This window comes from Chionomys nivalis, chromosome 4, assembly GCF_950005125.1.
Source record: "Chionomys nivalis chromosome 4, mChiNiv1.1, whole genome shotgun sequence".
In the NCBI taxonomy this organism is placed as follows: domain Eukaryota; kingdom Metazoa; phylum Chordata; class Mammalia; order Rodentia; family Cricetidae; genus Chionomys; species Chionomys nivalis.
The window spans coordinates 19,528,309-19,545,292 of NC_080089.1; the positions used below are offsets into that span (position 1 = coordinate 19,528,309).

General features: G+C 38.5%; 1 protein-coding gene across 2 annotated transcripts in view; it reads left to right on the top strand.

The window, feature by feature from the left end:
- Positions 1-1,231: 1,231 nt before the first annotated feature.
- The window catches only part of Znf317 (zinc finger protein 317), a 30,024-nt gene continuing 14,271 nt past the window's right edge, over positions 1,232-16,984 (top strand). For both annotated transcript variants that reach the window (XM_057768975.1, XM_057768976.1), the window contains exons 1-2: positions 1,232-1,404; positions 11,336-11,396. The gene's annotated coding sequence lies outside the window, so the exon portion shown is untranslated. The remainder of the gene's footprint in view (positions 1,405-11,335; positions 11,397-16,984) is intronic.

Below are 16,984 nucleotides of genomic sequence, written 5' to 3' on the forward strand. Positions count from 1 at the left end.
TGAAAATAAACGAGTAAAATTATGAAAAAAATGCTGACTGTCATAAATGAAGGTTCCCTACTGCCAAAAAGAGAGAAATAATACACATGCATACCTACTTTGAAGATTCTTCAATCCTGAATGACTCCATGATGTTCAGTTTGGTGTCATGGCCCATGCCAGGAAAATATGTTGCAAATGGAAAGATTATAGGGTCATGAGAGATTCATAATTTATGTGGAGTTAGAATATTGATCAAAAGCCAAATTAGTTTGAGCAATTTACAGTATCCTCATTTTATTTCATTTCCCATCTCTGTGTTTGATTAAACAAGCTTTAAAAAAAAATTCTTTAACATGTATTAGTAACAGATGAATAATTTCAACCAATCCAGAAACTAAGGATGCTATTGGATAGTAACCCAGACATATAGCAGTTTTCTCTGCCTTTCTGCAAGGCAGCTATGCACCCTTCCCCCACCCGCCATCAGCATATATGTTAAAAATCTTGATCTTTGACTTTCTTCATTTTGCAACCAATGAAATCTCTTGTAGGCGGTTCTGTGATGAAATTTGTCTTTTGTGACACTCTCAGTTGTTTCTAGGTCATGGTCACTGGTATTTGATTCATAATTTACGTGGACAAATGTGTCTAAGGCACGAGCTGTTTTGTATGAAACTGTTTTTGAAATGGACATGTGATAGAATTGCTATTATTTGAAGTTGGGGTTTCTATTTCAGCATTTTAGCATGTTTATAAAATATCTTCTAAATAAAGTAGCCTGTCTTTGGGGGTAGAGGTACGGATTATGAGTGAAAATTTGAGTTTGGTGAGTGTATACACAATATTCAAAGTTGGAAAAATTACTGCTAACAGGTTGATGATTATAGAACGAAGAAGCTGAGGACAGACGCATATAGCTCTGGTGCAATTAGAACTTGGTAAAATAGGTCCGATACACACACTCGGCTTGAGCATCCTTTCCATGGCTGTCAAACTTAAGAACTACATTTCCCATAAACCAATTCGATTGCGAGTTTCTTCAATCAATTGGTTTCAAGTGGAGATTTCCCAGTTTTTTCAATCTATTTGTTTCAAGTGGAGATTTCCCAGTTCCTCTAGACCGCAGGACGCATCAAAGGTATCGAACTTCATTTCCCAAAATGCATACCGTGAGCTTTTCACGTAATAAAGCTAATGAAGTTCCGCGAGATTTCGGAGGCGGAACTGAAGTCGGAGCCAGTAACCCAAGGAAGCGATTGACGTAAGACACGTGTGAGAAAGAATGTTTAGGGTTTTCTCCCTCCCATGTGTATCTCTCGGAACCCTTATGTTCCCCAAAGCGTTAGGGATCTTTTCTGTGAATTTCTAGCTTTTCCTGCCTTAGCTGAGAATACTTCCGCTTCCTGGATTCCACTCAGTCCGGTAAGCACGGGTTTCCATCACTTAACCCTTAGCTCCCGGAAGCAAAGGTCAGTAGGTGTCTGGAATGAGGACACCTGAAACCTTAGGAGGCGCGTCCTTTGGTCCCAGTAGCAGGCGACCTAGGAAAATTGGGATTAGAACACTCCATAGGTGACAAAGGAAGGTTCTGCCGCCCTGGTTTTAAAGCTCTGTAGAGCATGACCTGGCAGTGGGGTGCACGCCTTTAATCACCACACTCAAGAGGCAGAGGCAGGCGGAGTCTCTGTGAGTTCAAGACCAACCTGGTCTACGAGAGCGAGTTCCAGGGCAGGCTCCAAAGCTACAGAGAAACCCTGTCTCGACAAAACCAAAGCCAAAACAAACAAACAAAAATTCATAGAGCAAGGTGTTCGAGAGAGACAGAATGGCAGGAGTTGCTCTTAGCATGGGTTTTCGTCTAAAACTCGTTAGTATGAGAGCACACTGTTTTTGTTACTGTTAAATTTGCAGAATACTTTTTCTGTCTTAAATCTTCAATTACTTTATGCGTTTGTTGGGTGACAATCATGCGAATAAAGTTACTTGTCATTCGGTTTGATACACTGCCAATTTAACTCAAAAGTTAGTTCATTTAACACTGTAGTCGCTTATGTTTTTGTTTGCCATCTAGCAGGCGACAACAGTATCCATCAACAATAAGCATGATTGGAGAGGTCAGTGATAGTGGTTGCACAACGATGAATGTATTAGGTGCCAGCTAAATTAAAATAAAATGTTTATTTTATATTATGAAAAATGTAAAAAGGTGACCATTGAGTGACTTTACAAGCTAGACTATGATGGAGGTCATTAAACCTTAAAAGCTCATATGCTCTTGTTATAGTGCATGTCACTCTCCCCGTAATTAACCATGCTGATTGTACTCTTCCCCAAATACATGTTGCACTGTTCTGTACTTTCATAAAAATCATGTTGTTCATGCTGATGCAGGTATGCCATTCTTGTAAGTTAGAGATTTCTTAGTATCTTGTCCTCAGCGGGTTGTCTTCATTTTTCAGCAGTGTTATATCTTATATTTTAAAATGAGATTATAAAATCCAAATTCTGGATTTCTATTTCTGAGGTTTGTTGAATCCGTATATAAATCTTCAGAATACTGGCATTTTTATGCAAACTGACTATTAATAACTGAAAACTTTGACCTTGGGTGTCCAATTATATTGTCTTCAAACTGTTGTACTTACTGAATTTGGCATCAACGTTGTTGATAAAAGATATTTCTACTACTTTAGTATACTATTTTGGGTGTTATTCATAGATAGTTGTATCATCTGAATAAAATAAGTAGATATGTATGCTTCCTTTGAGTTATACATACTTGCTATATTCTGATTTGTCTGGAGATTGGAAATATCATTGATGGATTTGTATAGAAAAATCATAGGTGGTTCTGTTTCACTTCTGAGTATAAATGAAATGAACTTATTTGTGCTGGAATTTTTGACTTCTATGTTTATTTAGGTCAAGGAACATGTCTTTCTGGAGGGTTTTTTCTATTTTTATTTATCTATTTATTTTGTCTATTGTTTCCCTTTTCCTCCTTTCTTTTTCTGATATATTGCTTGTAGTCTTTTACCAACTATTTTTTTTTCTGTTCTTTTTTTCACACTGTCTTTCAGGTGTTGATAAATTTAAGTACCTTGACTTAGCTAGTAAAATGATGGTAAGCTGAATGAATGAGCAAATAACTGAGTTTTTGTTTGATTATTTTGTTGTTGTTGTTGAAAGAATAGTGAAATTAAGACAAATGACTTTCCAGTGGTATATTGAATTTGTATAGGTAACTAACTTATTTAGAAAGGACACATTGTCTTGATCTTTGAATTTCAATGTTTTGTGTTTTTGTTTTATGGAAACTTTTCCTTTTCTGTTTCAGGCTTATGCCAGTCATTCTCCTAAAATGAGGCACAGGTTTTTCCTCCTATAAATCTGGAATATTTTGAGTAAGAATATCACCATTTTTGTGCATATTGATGCACCTTTATGATTTCAACACGGAGGAAGAAGAAGCAGGAGGATCAGCAGTTCAGGCCCAGTGTAGACTGCATGCATATCTGTAGGCCACCCTGGACTTCATAAGACCCTATCTGATAAGAACTGCAAATGGGCCTGGTGAGATGGCCCAGTGGGTGAAATAAATCACTTGCAGAGCAGGTCTGCCTGACAACCTGAGTACACATTGTCAAATCCCATCACTCCTTAAAGGAAAATGGAAGGCTAAGACAGTAAAATGGGCTAGAAGTGCACACACTTGTGTCTGTGTGTGTAGGGGAAGGGTTACAGCTGTTCTATAAAACAGCACTGCAGAAATAACAGACCCTTACTTAACAAGGTGAAAGGAGAGAACTTCTTTTGCTTGTCCCGTGGCCTTCATGTGTGTGCTCAGACACACATGCACACACTTTTTTGTCTTAAAGTTATAATCTTATTTTTAGTCTCCCAATCTTCTGCTCCAGAGGCCTGAGTGCTGTGCTGGAGTTAAGGGTTTTCCATCATGCCCAGCTTGGGAAAACTTTATTTTATTAAAGCTGTACTTGAGTTTCTGGAGGACTATGTTGCGTTCTTGTTTTATATTTTGTTATGATAAAAATTTCTTAAGGAGGTTATTATTCCCATAAAATGTTTAAGCTGTGTAATCAAACTTTGTTCACAATCACTTATGTTTTAATGTGTTCTAAATATTCCTAATATTTATATACTTAATCTTTTATTATTATTATCATTATTATTATTTAAACAGGATCTCACAATGTAGTCCAGACTGGCTTCTTAAATTTATAATCATGTTTCAACTTCTCTCTGTGCTGAGATTATAGAGGTGTGTGTACCACTCCTGGTTTAGATACTTTTTTTTTTAATTTTTTAAACAAACATTAGAACTTTACTTAGATAATTCATTTTATAGTATGTATTTTCTGTTTCATAGGTTTCTGACTTTTTGTCTCTTTTTTAATGGGAGGGACAGGGTCTTTGAAGCCCAAGCTGGCCTTGAACTTTTCAGCTAGCTGAGAATGGCTTTGAACTCTCCAGATCCTTTTACTTCAACCTCTCAGTTGCTTCGATTCCAGACCTGCTTTGGCTTCATTATTACTTTCTTCCTTCCTTTAATGCTTGTAACACTATTTCATTTCCCCTGACTTAGTCTAGACAACTGTTACATCCTTCAAAATGAAAATGCTGTTTTGGGGTTTTGTACATTTTGTTTTGAGACAGTGTCTTTTTTTTTTTTTTTTTTTTTTTGGTTTTTCGAGATAGGGTTTCTCTGTGGTGAGACAGTGTCTTATTTTGAAACTCTGGATGACATAGAACTCACTGTATAGATCAGGTAGGCCTCTAACTCAAAGATGCCTACCAGTCTTTCCCTCCCTGGTGCTTCAATTAAAGTTGTGCGTGCATCATCACGCTCTGTAAAGTATAGTCTCTTTCATATATGTGTGTGTGCACATATAGATTTTTATTTCTAAATATGATTATCAATATTATGACTCCTTTGATATGTGGACTAATGTAGCAGTTTCTTCTGAATTTTATTCCTCAACATTTTGATGGAAATATAGCTCACTCTTCCCCTTTAGTTCCTGGAACATGGCCTAGATGGCAGCCAGGCATATTGATATATTGATTTACTGAGAATGCAACTCATATTGTTTTGCCCTAGTGCAGGTCATAACAGAGAGAAAAATGGATTTGAATCATAGTAGAATTGAAGAAATTATAGCGTATGGTCTTCTTCATCTTTGTGTATATTTGCATGCATGAATAGCACTGATTAAAATAGGCCCAACAAAGTGATGTTCTCTATTTAGTAGTTGCAATTAAATATGAATGCTCTGACACTGTTTTGTGCTTGCTTAGTAAACATTATGCCACTAAACTGTATTCCCAGATCTAATTCTATTTTATTGGTTATTTGGGTCAATAAAATGTACATGAATCTGTATTTTTATATAGAATATGTATCATGTGTTTGTCTTAGGTTTTTCATTGCTGTGAAGAGACACTATGACCCCAGCAACTCTTACAAAGGAAACATTTAATTGGGTTGGCTTGCTTACAGTTTCGGAAATTCAGTCCATTTTCTTCATGGTGGGGAGCATGGTGGCATGCATGCAGATGTAGTACTGGAGGAATAGCTGAGATTCCTACATCTTGTAGGCAATGGGAAGTTGGCTCACAGACTGGGTGGTATCCTGAGTATAGGAAACATCCAAACCTGCCCCCACAGTGACACACTTCCTCTAACAATGTCCTACTCACTCCAACAAAGCCACACCTCCTAATATTGCCACTCCCTTTATGGGGGTCAATTATATTGAAACCCCCAAAGAATTTTGTAATTTTTTTTTATTTTCATGTTTTATTCTCATTGTATTGGGCTAAGAAGGGAAGTTTGAGTCATAGTTATAGATTTGTCTAATATTTCAGACAAGATTAGGATCCAGTCTGAGATTACCGTTCTGCAAGGTTGACAGTGGCTGCAGGAGGCAGGGCTCCTGGGAGAAGGAAGGGAAGCAGGTGTACAGTTGACCATGGAGGGTTGCTATACCAGGGTACCAGTTGGGATACTGGAAGATCCTCCACAAAGGCTACAGGTGGTAAGGGCCACAGTAGGTTCTGATAACATAAATGGGATGCTGCAATCTTAGTGGGACTGGTGGTCATGAGCATCCTCACGGAATTCTTGTCCTTTGGTCTGTTTCCTAAGGTACTATTCTGTGTTTCTCCATAGAGACCAGAAAGGCTTGCTGCCTGATTTCTCCTTGGCTTTGCATCTCTGCTAATCTTTCAAACTTACCTGCTGTGGAAACAGTCTTTTACATTTCTCCTTCTAAACTCTCCCACACACCTCTCCCGACTCCTTCAAATTCATGGCCTATTTCTTCATTAATTATTAGTGCTTAGCTATATGTATGTACATAGTATTCCTAAATATAGCCTGCTCAGTCCGTATGTTACTGGTATGTATGTTTCCAGGGATGACCATTTGGCACTAGACAACCAGCTGCTTTTCTCTTCCCTAGGGAGGACCACCCCTGTGTTCCTGCTTTCCTCAACTGCCCGTGCATTGGTGTCATTCTTCAGCTCACATCTGAGCAGTCGTAATTGTGAGAGTTTATGTGTGTAGATTTTTATATGCATAGGAAACAATCTCCTAGCAAGCTCCCTGATCTTCTGGCCATTACAATTTTTCTGCCCAATCTTCCTAAACGTTTTCTGAGCCTTAGGTGCAGGAGTCTTTTGTAGATTTATCTATTGGGTCTGGCCTCCATAACTCTGTGTCTTACTGGTTGTGGTTTTCTATGGTAGTCTCTGTTGCTAAGAGAAGTTCCCTTGATGACAGGGAGGACTAGACTTACCTGTAAGTATAAGAATAAATGTTTAGAAGCCAGTTAGGGATTATGCTTTTTTTTTTTTTAGTGAAGTGGTGGTTATAGGTTCTCCTCCAACATCCATGACTTAACTAGCACTGAGAAGCTAGTTAGGTTTCCAATACCAGTTATGGTTTCCCTCTAGTGGAGCAAGTCTTAAGTTCATTTAAAAAGCTATTGGTTACTCCTTTAGGGTTATTGTCCCATTCTGTTCTTGTGGAATATGCGTCATAGCTGAGTAGGACTGTAGGTTGCTTCTCTCCCACCACAATTCTGTACAGTGAAAGCTATCCTGAGGAAGGCACTCAGGTCAGGTCCCATTTTAGGGCCCCTGGACCCTTTGTCTCAAGTGTTCGGGACCTTCAGCAATGGGCTCTTATATTTGTGGAATGTCTTCAACAGCCCTGGTCAACAACCCAAAAGAGGATTCCCCCTTGTCTGGTATTAGGGTTTTGGTTAGTGTAAGTAGGTGCAACATGAAACTGTTTATCAAAATACAAAACAAAACTTGCTGGACTGCCCCAGACAGTGGAGGACAGCAGCCAGCTGCCAAAGTTTGTTAGGTCTTATAAGGGTAGATGGCAATGACAAGGGAGAGGTGTTCTTGAAACCTGGCACTGCCAGACAGTAAGTACTCTGTCAGACAGTGGTTGTACTGAGAGTTGTGGTCAGGAGCATTCAGCCAACCTTTAACGGCCTCTGAGAAATAATTTAGGTTTCTGTTTCCTTGCAAAACCAGCTCAGTTGTAACTGAATCATCATTATTAACTCTACCATTGGGGGTACCTGTGACCTTAGGTGGTTTTTGGCTCTTGGAAGGAGCACATTCAGACCAGATGAGAAAAGTTCATTAAAAATGGCTACATTTATTTATACACAGATTATGTATGTGGACTGTTGTTTTTTTTATTAATTAATTTATTTAATTATTAAAGATTTCTGCCTCTTCCCCGCCACCACCTCCCATTCCCTCCCCCTCCCCCAATCAAGTCTTCCTTCCTCCTCAGCCCAAAGAGCAAGCAGGTTTCTCTGCCCTGTGGGAGGTCCAAGGACCACCCACCTCCATCCAGGTCTATTAAGGTGAGCATCCAAACTACCTGGGCTCCCACAAAGCCATTACGTGCAATAGGATCAAGAACCCATTGCCATTGTTCTTCAGTTCTCAGTAGTCCTCATTGTCCATTATGTTCAGCGAGACCAGTTTTGTCCCATGCTTTTTCAGACCCCGGCCAGCTGGCCTTGGTGAGTTCCCGATAGAACATCCCCATTGCCTCAGTGTGTGGGTGCACCCCTCGCAGTCCTGAGTTCCTTGCTCGTGCTCACTCTCCTTCTGCTCCTCCTTTGGATCGTGAGACTTCAGTCCAGTGCTCCAATGTTGGTCTCTGTCTCTGTCTTCTTTCATCGCCATATTGGGAATATACCCAAGAGATGCCCAAACATACAACAAAAGTATATGCTCAACTATGTTCATAGCAGCATTGTTTGTAATAGCCAGAACCTGGAAACAACCTAGATGTCCTTCAATGGAAGAATGGATGAAGAAAGTATGGAATATATACATATTAGAGTACTACTCAGCAGTAAAAAACAATGACTTCTTGAATTTTGCATACAAATGGAAGGAAATAGAAAACACTATCCTGAGTGAGGTAAGCCAGACCCAAAAAGAGGAACATGGGATGTACTCACTCATATTTGGTTTCTAGCCATAAATAAAGGACATTGAGACTATAATTCGTGATTCTAGAGAAGCTAAATAAGAAGGTGAACCCAAAGAAAAACATATAAGCATCCCCCTGAATATTAACCTTCATCAGGCGATGAAAGAAGACAGAGACAGAGACCAACATTGGAATGTTGTTTTTTAAGGTAAACAGTTAATAGTATGATTTCTTGTGGCATTTTCAAACATCATTATTGTTATTTTACCCCGCTTTCTTCATCTTCTGTATTTACCTCCCTCCCTGCTCCCTAACAGCCCCCCTTTCTCATTCTGCCTGTCAAATAGATTGCTTGCATTCTGCTATTCCCTTTTGCCCTCTGCCTACCATCTTCTCTATTTACCCTTTGCTCTTTCCCTAATTAGATCATTTGTACACTGCTATTTACCTCTCCAATGCTCCCCAACCTCCCTTTCTTGGCAATAGCTTGGTTTTACTTTCCAGGTTCCTATAGTTACTATAAGGTACACACACACATTTGAAGATTTGGAGCTAGGAATGTCCAATGAGAAAGAACATGCGCTTTGTCTTTCTGGGTTTGGGTTTCCTTAATTCAATATAATATTTTCTAGCTCCATCTATTTACTTGTTCATGATTTCATTTTTTTTTTTTTTGGCTAAATAGTGTTCTGTAGTAGATATGTATGTACCAGTTATACACGCATCAGTTGTGGGACATCTAGGTTGTTTCTATATCAAAGCTATTGTGAATAAAGCAACATTGAACATGACTAAACAGATATCTGTGGAGTTGGATGTCCACATTTTGGCATATGTCAAGGAGTGGAAAGACTGAACATATGATGAATTCATTTTTAGCTTTTTGAGACTTTTCATTAATTTTCATAGTGACTACACCAGTTTGCAGTCCCACCAACGGTGGATGATGGCCCTTTTTCCCTCACACTGCAACAAGAGGCATCTGCATATGGACATCCAGTTTTACAGCACCATTGTTTGAAGACACTTTCTTCAACATACGCTTTTAGAGTGCTTGTCAGATATTAGTAGCTGAAGCTATGTGTGCACATGTTTGTGTCTTTGGTATTGTTCCATTCATTTACACACCTGATTTGGTGCTATTACTATGACTCTGTTATACATAAGATTTGAAATTGCAATCCTAACATTGTTCCTTTTAGTCATCATTGTTTTGGCTATCCTTTCATGGTTTCATATGAATTTTACAATATTTTTAATTCCTTGAAGAATATTGGAAGGCTTTTGATTGGTCTTGTATTAATAGCTTTTGATCTAATGACCAGTTTCATAATGTTAACTCTGCTAATCTATAAGCATAGGGTGTCTTTCCATTTTCTAGTGTCTATCTCTTTCTTTAGAGGTGTAAAGGCTAGGTTTTTTTTTTTCTTAGATACTTTATTTTCTTTGAGGCTACTGTAAATGGGAGTGTATCCACTGTGTCCTCCTCTGTATGTTTTCTGTTGGTGTATAGAAATATATTAATTTGTTCCAATTGATTCTTTATCCTGCCACATTGCTGAATTTGTTTATCTTTTCTAGGAGTTTTCTGGTATAATTTTGGGAATCTCTAATCTATAGTATCATCCTCCACAAATAAGGATAGTGTGACTTCTTCCTTCACCATTTATATCACTTATATTTCTTTTTCTTGCCTACTCCTCGAGTATTTGGAGTACGTTATTGAAAAGGGTGTGGGTAGTGGCTATCCCTGTCTTGTTCCTGACTTCACTAGAATTGCTTCTGGCTTTTCTCCACTTAAGATGATGGTTGTCATAAATAATTTTTATTGTTTGTGGTAATTCCTGGGGACTACATTCTCTGGGACTTTTATCATGGAAATTTTTTTTAACATGCCTGTTCTCTATTTGCTGAGATGATGATGTGATTTTTGTCTTTAAGTCCATTTATGTGGCTTATTACATTTCTTTGCTTATAAGCCATCACATAAATTTGAAAGAAGAATGCAGGTTTACACAAGAGAGATTTGTGGGAGGGAGAGGAGAAATAACATAATAACTTCAAAAACCTAATTTTAAATTGTAATATTCAATTAAAATTATATATATCATCAGGGTAACATGATATATAAATATATGGGAATTCATGCTTAAGTTGAACTAAACATTTGTAGTCATTGTAAAAATGTGAAAACACTTTCTTCTAGGTTTTGAAATGTGTAGTTTTTTATTACTAGCTGTAGTTATCCTTCTGTGCAATAACTTTTAATACTTTAAGTATTGAGATAAAATAAGTGACTAGAAGTCTAACTCGGTAGGTAAGAACACTTGGTATTACAGAGGACTTTCATTTGGTCCCCAACACCCTTGTGGCAACTTAGAACAGTTCCTCCAGTTCTAGCAGTATGATTCTGTTTTTTGATCTCAACAAGCATCAGGAGCAAATGACACATGCGTGCATGCAAGCCAAACACTCATAAACATGAAAATCAATTAGTCGCCAGGTGGTGGTGGTGCACGCCTGTAATCCCAGCAATTTAGAGGCAGCAGAAGGCGAATCTTTGTGAGTTCAAGGCCAGCCTGGTCTACAAGCACTAGTTTCAAGACAGGCACCAAAACTACACAGAGAAACCCTGTCTCGAGAAACGAAAAACAAAAACAACAAAAAATGTTGTTGGGTTTTTTTTTTTTTTTTTTTTAAAGATGAAATAAAACCAAACTTAGCCCTTATTGTTCAGTTCAGTGGTGGTCCATACATTCACAATAGACTGCATTTCCCCATGTAACTTTTGAAGTTTTCTGTAATTTTAAATTGAAATTGGGAATCCCTTAGAGAGTAACTCCTCACTTGCTTTTTTCACAGATCCTGGCAAAAGCATTCTGCTTTTTGACTTCATGAATTAGTTTGACTTCATGAGCCTCATGTAAGTGAAATTGCACATCTCCCCTTCTTTGCCTTGCTAATGTCTCTTAATATATTTTTATGTATGTCACAGAATGTATCAGAACTTTCTTTTTAAAGCTGGTTGGTATTTCACACATTTCCTTATTCACATCTGTTGCGTACTCTTGTAAGATGTTTGCTTCTCCTCTGTTTTCCTCTCTATCCCTGCCCTTTCTCTCTCTCTCTCTCTTCCCTGCTTCTACTTCCTCAGTATGTAGGACTACAAATACCTAAACTCTTCAAGGCTGTTGAAGACAATCTTTTTTTTTTATTCTTTTTTAATTAAAATTTCCACCTGCTCCCCGTTTCCCATTTCCCTCCCCTCCTCCCAAATATTGCCCCCTCCCCTCACTCCCCTCCCCCTATCCCCACTCCTATTCTCCTCCCCCCACACCATTCCCCCTCCCTCTCAATACTGAAGAGCAGTCCAAATTCCCTGCCCTGCGGGAAGACGAAGGTCTTCTATCTACATCCAGAAAGGTGAGCCTCTAAACAGGCTAAGCTCCCACAAAGCCAGTTCATGTATTAGGATCGAAACCTAGTGCCATTGTCCTTGGCTTCTCATCAGCCTTCATTGTCCGCCATGCTCAGAGAGTCCAGTTTCAACCCATGCTTATTCAGTCCCAGACCAGCTGGCCTTGGTGGGCTCCCAATAAATCAGTTCCACTGTCACAGTGGGTGGGTGCATCCCTCGTGGTCCTGATTTCCTTGCTCATGTTCTCCCTCCTTCTGTTCCTCATTTGGACCTTAAGAGCTCAGATCGTTGCTCCAATTGAGTCTCTGTCTCTACCTCGATCCATCGCCAGATGAAGGTTCTAAGGTGATATGTAAAATATTCATCAGTATAGGATAGGGTCATTTCAGGTTCCCTCTCCTCGGTTGCCCAAGGTACCAGCTGGGGACATCTCCCTGGACACCTGCGAACCCCTCTAGAGTCAAGACTCTTGCCAACCCTAAGATGACTCCCTTAGTTAGGATATATACTTCACTGCTCCCGTATCCACCCTTCCTATATCCCAACCATCCCAATCCCCCAAGCTCCTCCCATCCTCCCCTTCTCATGTTTCTCATCCCATTTCCCCTTTGCCCCATGCCACCTCACCCGCAAGTTCCCAGTTTTTGCCCTGCAATCTTGTCTACTTCCCCTCTCCAGGTGGATGACTATATGATTTTCTTTGGGTTCACTTTCTTATTTAGCTTCTCTAGGATCACAAATTATATGCTCAATGTCCTTTATTTATGGCTAGAAATCGATTATGAGTGAGTACATCCCATGTTCCTCTTTTTGGGTCTGGGATACCTCACTCAGGATAGTGTTTTCTATTTCCATCCATTTGCACGCAAAATTCGAGAAGTCATTGTTTTTTACCACTGAGTAGTACTCTAATATGTATATATTCCACATTTTCTTCATCCATTCCTCCATTGAAGGGCATCTAGGTTGTTTCCAGGTTTTGGCTATTACAAACAATGCTGCTATGAACATAGTTGAACAGATACTTTTGTCATTTGATGGGGGATCTCTTGGGTATATTCCCAATAGTGGTATTACTGGATCTTGGGTTAGGTTGATCCCAAATTTCCTGAAAAATCACCACACTGATTTCCAAAGTGGTTGCACAAGTTTGCATTCCCACCAGCAATGAATGAGTGTGCCCCTTTCTCCACAACCTCTCCAGCAAAGGCTATCCTTGGTGTTTTTGATTTTAGCCATTCTGACAGGTGTAAGATGGTATCTCAAAGTTGTTTTAATTTGCATTTCCCTTATCACTAAGGAGGTTGAGCATGACCTTAAGTGTCTTTTGGCCATTTGAATTTCTTCTGTTGAGAATTCTCTGTTCAGTTCAGTGCCCCATTTTTTTATTGGGTTAATTAGCATTTTAAAGTCTAGTTTCTTGAGTTCTTTATATATTTTGGAGATCAGACCTTTGTCTGTTGCAGTGTTGGTGAAGATCTTCTCCCAGTCAGTGGGTTGCCTTTTTGTCTTAGTGACAGTGTCCTTTGCTTTACAGAAGCTACTCAGTTTAAGGAGGTCCCATTTATTCAATGTTGTCCTTAATGTCTGTGCTGCTGGGGATAAACGTACGAAGTGATCTCCTGTGCCCATATGTTGTAGAGTACTTCCCACTTTTTCTTCTCTCAGGTTCAGTGTGTTCAGACTAATATTGAGGTCTTTAATCCATTTGGATAGATATGAATCTATTTTCATTCTTCTACACGTTGACAACCAGTTCTGCCAGCACCATTTGTTGAAGATGCTCTCTTTTTTCCATTGAATACTTTTAGCTCCTTTATCAAAAATTAGGTGTTCATATGTTTGTGGGTTAAAATCAGGGTCTTCTACTCGGTTCCATTGATCAACTTCTCTGTTTTTATGCCAATACCAAGCTCTTTTCAATACTGAGGCTCTGTAATAGAGTTTGAAGTCAGGGATGGTAATGCCTCCAGACGATCCTTTATTATATAAGATTGTTTCGGCTATCCTGGGTTTTTTGTTTCTCCATATAAAGTTGATTATTGTCCTCTCAAGATCTGTGAAGAATTTTGATGGGATTTTAATGGGGATTGCATTGAATCTATAAATTGCCCTTGGTAGAATTGCCATTTTTACTATGTTGATCCTCCCAATCCAAGAGCAAGGGAGATCCTTCCATTTTCTGGTATCCTCCTCAATTTCTTTCATCATAGACTTAAAGTTCTTGTCAAATAGATCCTTCACTTCCTTGGTTAGAGTTACCCCAAGATATTTTATGCTATTTGTGGTGATCATGAAGGGTGATGCTTCTCTGATTTCCATCTCTGCTTCCTTATCCTTTGTGTATAGGAGGGCAACTGATTTTTTGGAATTGATCTTGTATCCTGCAACGCTACTAAAGGTGTTTATCAGCTGTAGGAGTTCTTTGGTGGAGTTTTTGGGGTCACTTATGTACACTATCATATCGTCTGAAAATAATGAAAGTTTAACTTCTTCCTTTCCAATTTGAATCCCTTTGATCCCCTTATGTTGTCTTATTGCTATTGCTAGAATTTCAATCACTATATTAAAGAGGTATGGAGAGAGTGGACAGCCTTGTCGTGTTCCTGATTTTAGTGGAATAGCTTTGAGTTTCTCTCCATTTAATTTGATGTTAGCTGACGGCTTGCTATAAATAGCTTTTATTATACTTAGGTACGACCCTTGTATTCCTAATCTCTCTAAGACCTTTATCATAAAGGTATGTTGAATTTTGTCAAATGCTTTTTCAACATCTAATGAAATGATCATATGGTTTTTTTCTTTCAGTTTATTTGTATGATGTATTACATTGATAGATTTTCGTATGTTGAACTAGCCCTGCATCTCTGGGATGAAGCCTACTTGCTCATAATGGATAATTTTTCTAATGTGTTCTTGGATTCGGTTTGCCAGTATTTTATTGAGTATTTTTGCGTCGATGTTCATGAGTGAGATTGGCCTGTAGTTCTCTTTCTTGGTTGTGTCTTTGTGTGGTTTTGGTATCAGAGTAACTGCAGCTTCATAAAAGGAATTTGGCAATGACTTTTCTGTTTCTATATTGTGAAATACATTAAGGAGTATAGGTATTAGGTCTTCTTGGAAGTTCTGGTAGAATTCTGCATTGAAGCTGTCTGGACCTGGACTTTTTTTGGTGGGGAGGTTTTTTATAACAACTTCTAATTCTTTGCGACTAACAGGTCTATTTAGATTGTTCACCAGGTCCTGGTTTAACTTTGGTATATGGTACTTATCTAAAAAAGTGTCCATTTCTTTTACATTTTCCAATTTTGTGGCATACAGGTTTTTGTAGTAAGATCTAATGATTCTCTGAATTTCCTCTGTGTCTGTGGTTATGTCTCCCTTTTCGTTTCTGATTTTGTTAATTTGCGTATTCTCTCTCTGCCGTTTGATTAGTTTGGATAAGGGTTTATCAATCTTATTCATTTTCTCCAAGAACCAGCTTTTTGTTCCATTGATTCTTTGGATTGTTTTCTGTGTTTCTATTTTGTTAATTTCAGCCCTCAATTTGATTATTTCCAGTCTTCTACTTCTCCTAGGTGAGTCTGCTTCTTTTTTTTTTCTAAAGCTTTCAGGTGGGCTATTAAGTCTCCAATGTGTGCTTTCTCCTTTTTCTTTAAGTGGGCACTTAATGCTATGAACTTTCCTCTTAGCACTGCTTTCATAGTGTCCCATAGGTTTGAGTATGTTGAGTCTTCGTTTTCATTGAATTCAAGAAAGACTTTAATTTCTTTCTTTATTTCTTCCTTGATCCTGGTGTGGTTCCGGTGTTGACTGTCCAGGTTCCATGAGTTCATAGGCTTTCTGGGGATAGCATTGTTGTTGAATTCTAACTTTAATCCATGGTGATCTGATAAGACACAGGTGGTTACCGATATTTTTTTGTAACTGTGTAAGTTTGCTTTGTTACCGAGTATGTGGTCTATTTTCGAGAAGGTTCCATGAGCTGCAGAGAAGAAGGTATATTCTTTCCTATTTGAATGGAATGTTCTATAGATGTCTGTTAAGTCCATTTGATTCATTACCTCCCTTAATCCTCTTATTTCTCTGTTAGGTTTCTGTCTGATTGACCTGTCCATTTGTGAGAGAGGAGTGTTGAAATCTCCTACTATTAGTTTGTGCGGTTTGATGACTGCCTTGAGTTTTAGTAACGTTTCTTTTACATAAGTGGGTGCTTTTATATTAGGGCCATATATATTCAGGATTGAGACTTCGTCCTGGTGAATTGTTCATGTTATGAGTAAAAAATGTCCCTCTCCATCTCTTTTGATTGATTTTAGTTTGAAGTCAACTTTCTTAGAAATTAGTATGGCCACACCTGCTTGTTTCTTAGGTCCGTTTGCTTGATAAACCTTTTCCCAGCCCTTTACTCTGAGTAGATGTCTGTCTTTGTGGTTGAGGTGTGTTTCTTGTAAGCAGCAGAATGTTGGATCCTGTTTTCGTATCCAATCTCTTAGCCTGTGCCTCTTTATAGGTGAGTTGAGTCCATTGATATTAAGTGATATTAATGACCAGTATTTGTTAACTCCGGTCATTTTTCCTTTCTTTCTTTCTTTCTTTCTTTCTTTTGGTAGTAGAGTTTGTGTGTTTCCCTTCTTCAAGTTGTGCTGGTGAAGGGTCATTAGATGTCTGAGTTATTGTGGGCATTGTTGGACTCCTTGGTTTGTGATTTTCCTTCTATTACTTTCTGTAAGGCTGGATTTGTGGCTACGTATTGTTTAAATTTGTTTTTATCCTGGAAAATTTTGTTTTCTCCATTTATAGTGAACGAAAGCTTGGCTGGGTATAGTAGTCTGGGCTTGCATCCATGGTCTCTTAGTTTCTGCAGCACATCTATCCAGGACCTTCTGGCTTTCATGGTTTCCATAGAGAAATCAGGTGTAAGTCTGATAGGTTTACCTTTATAGGTAACTTGACCTTTTTCCTTTGCAGCTCTTAATATTCTTTCTTTATTCTGTATGTTTTGTGTTTTGATTATTATATGACGAGGAGATGTTTTTTTTTGATCCAGTCGATTCGGTGTTCTGTATGCTTCTTGGACCTTCAAAGGAATA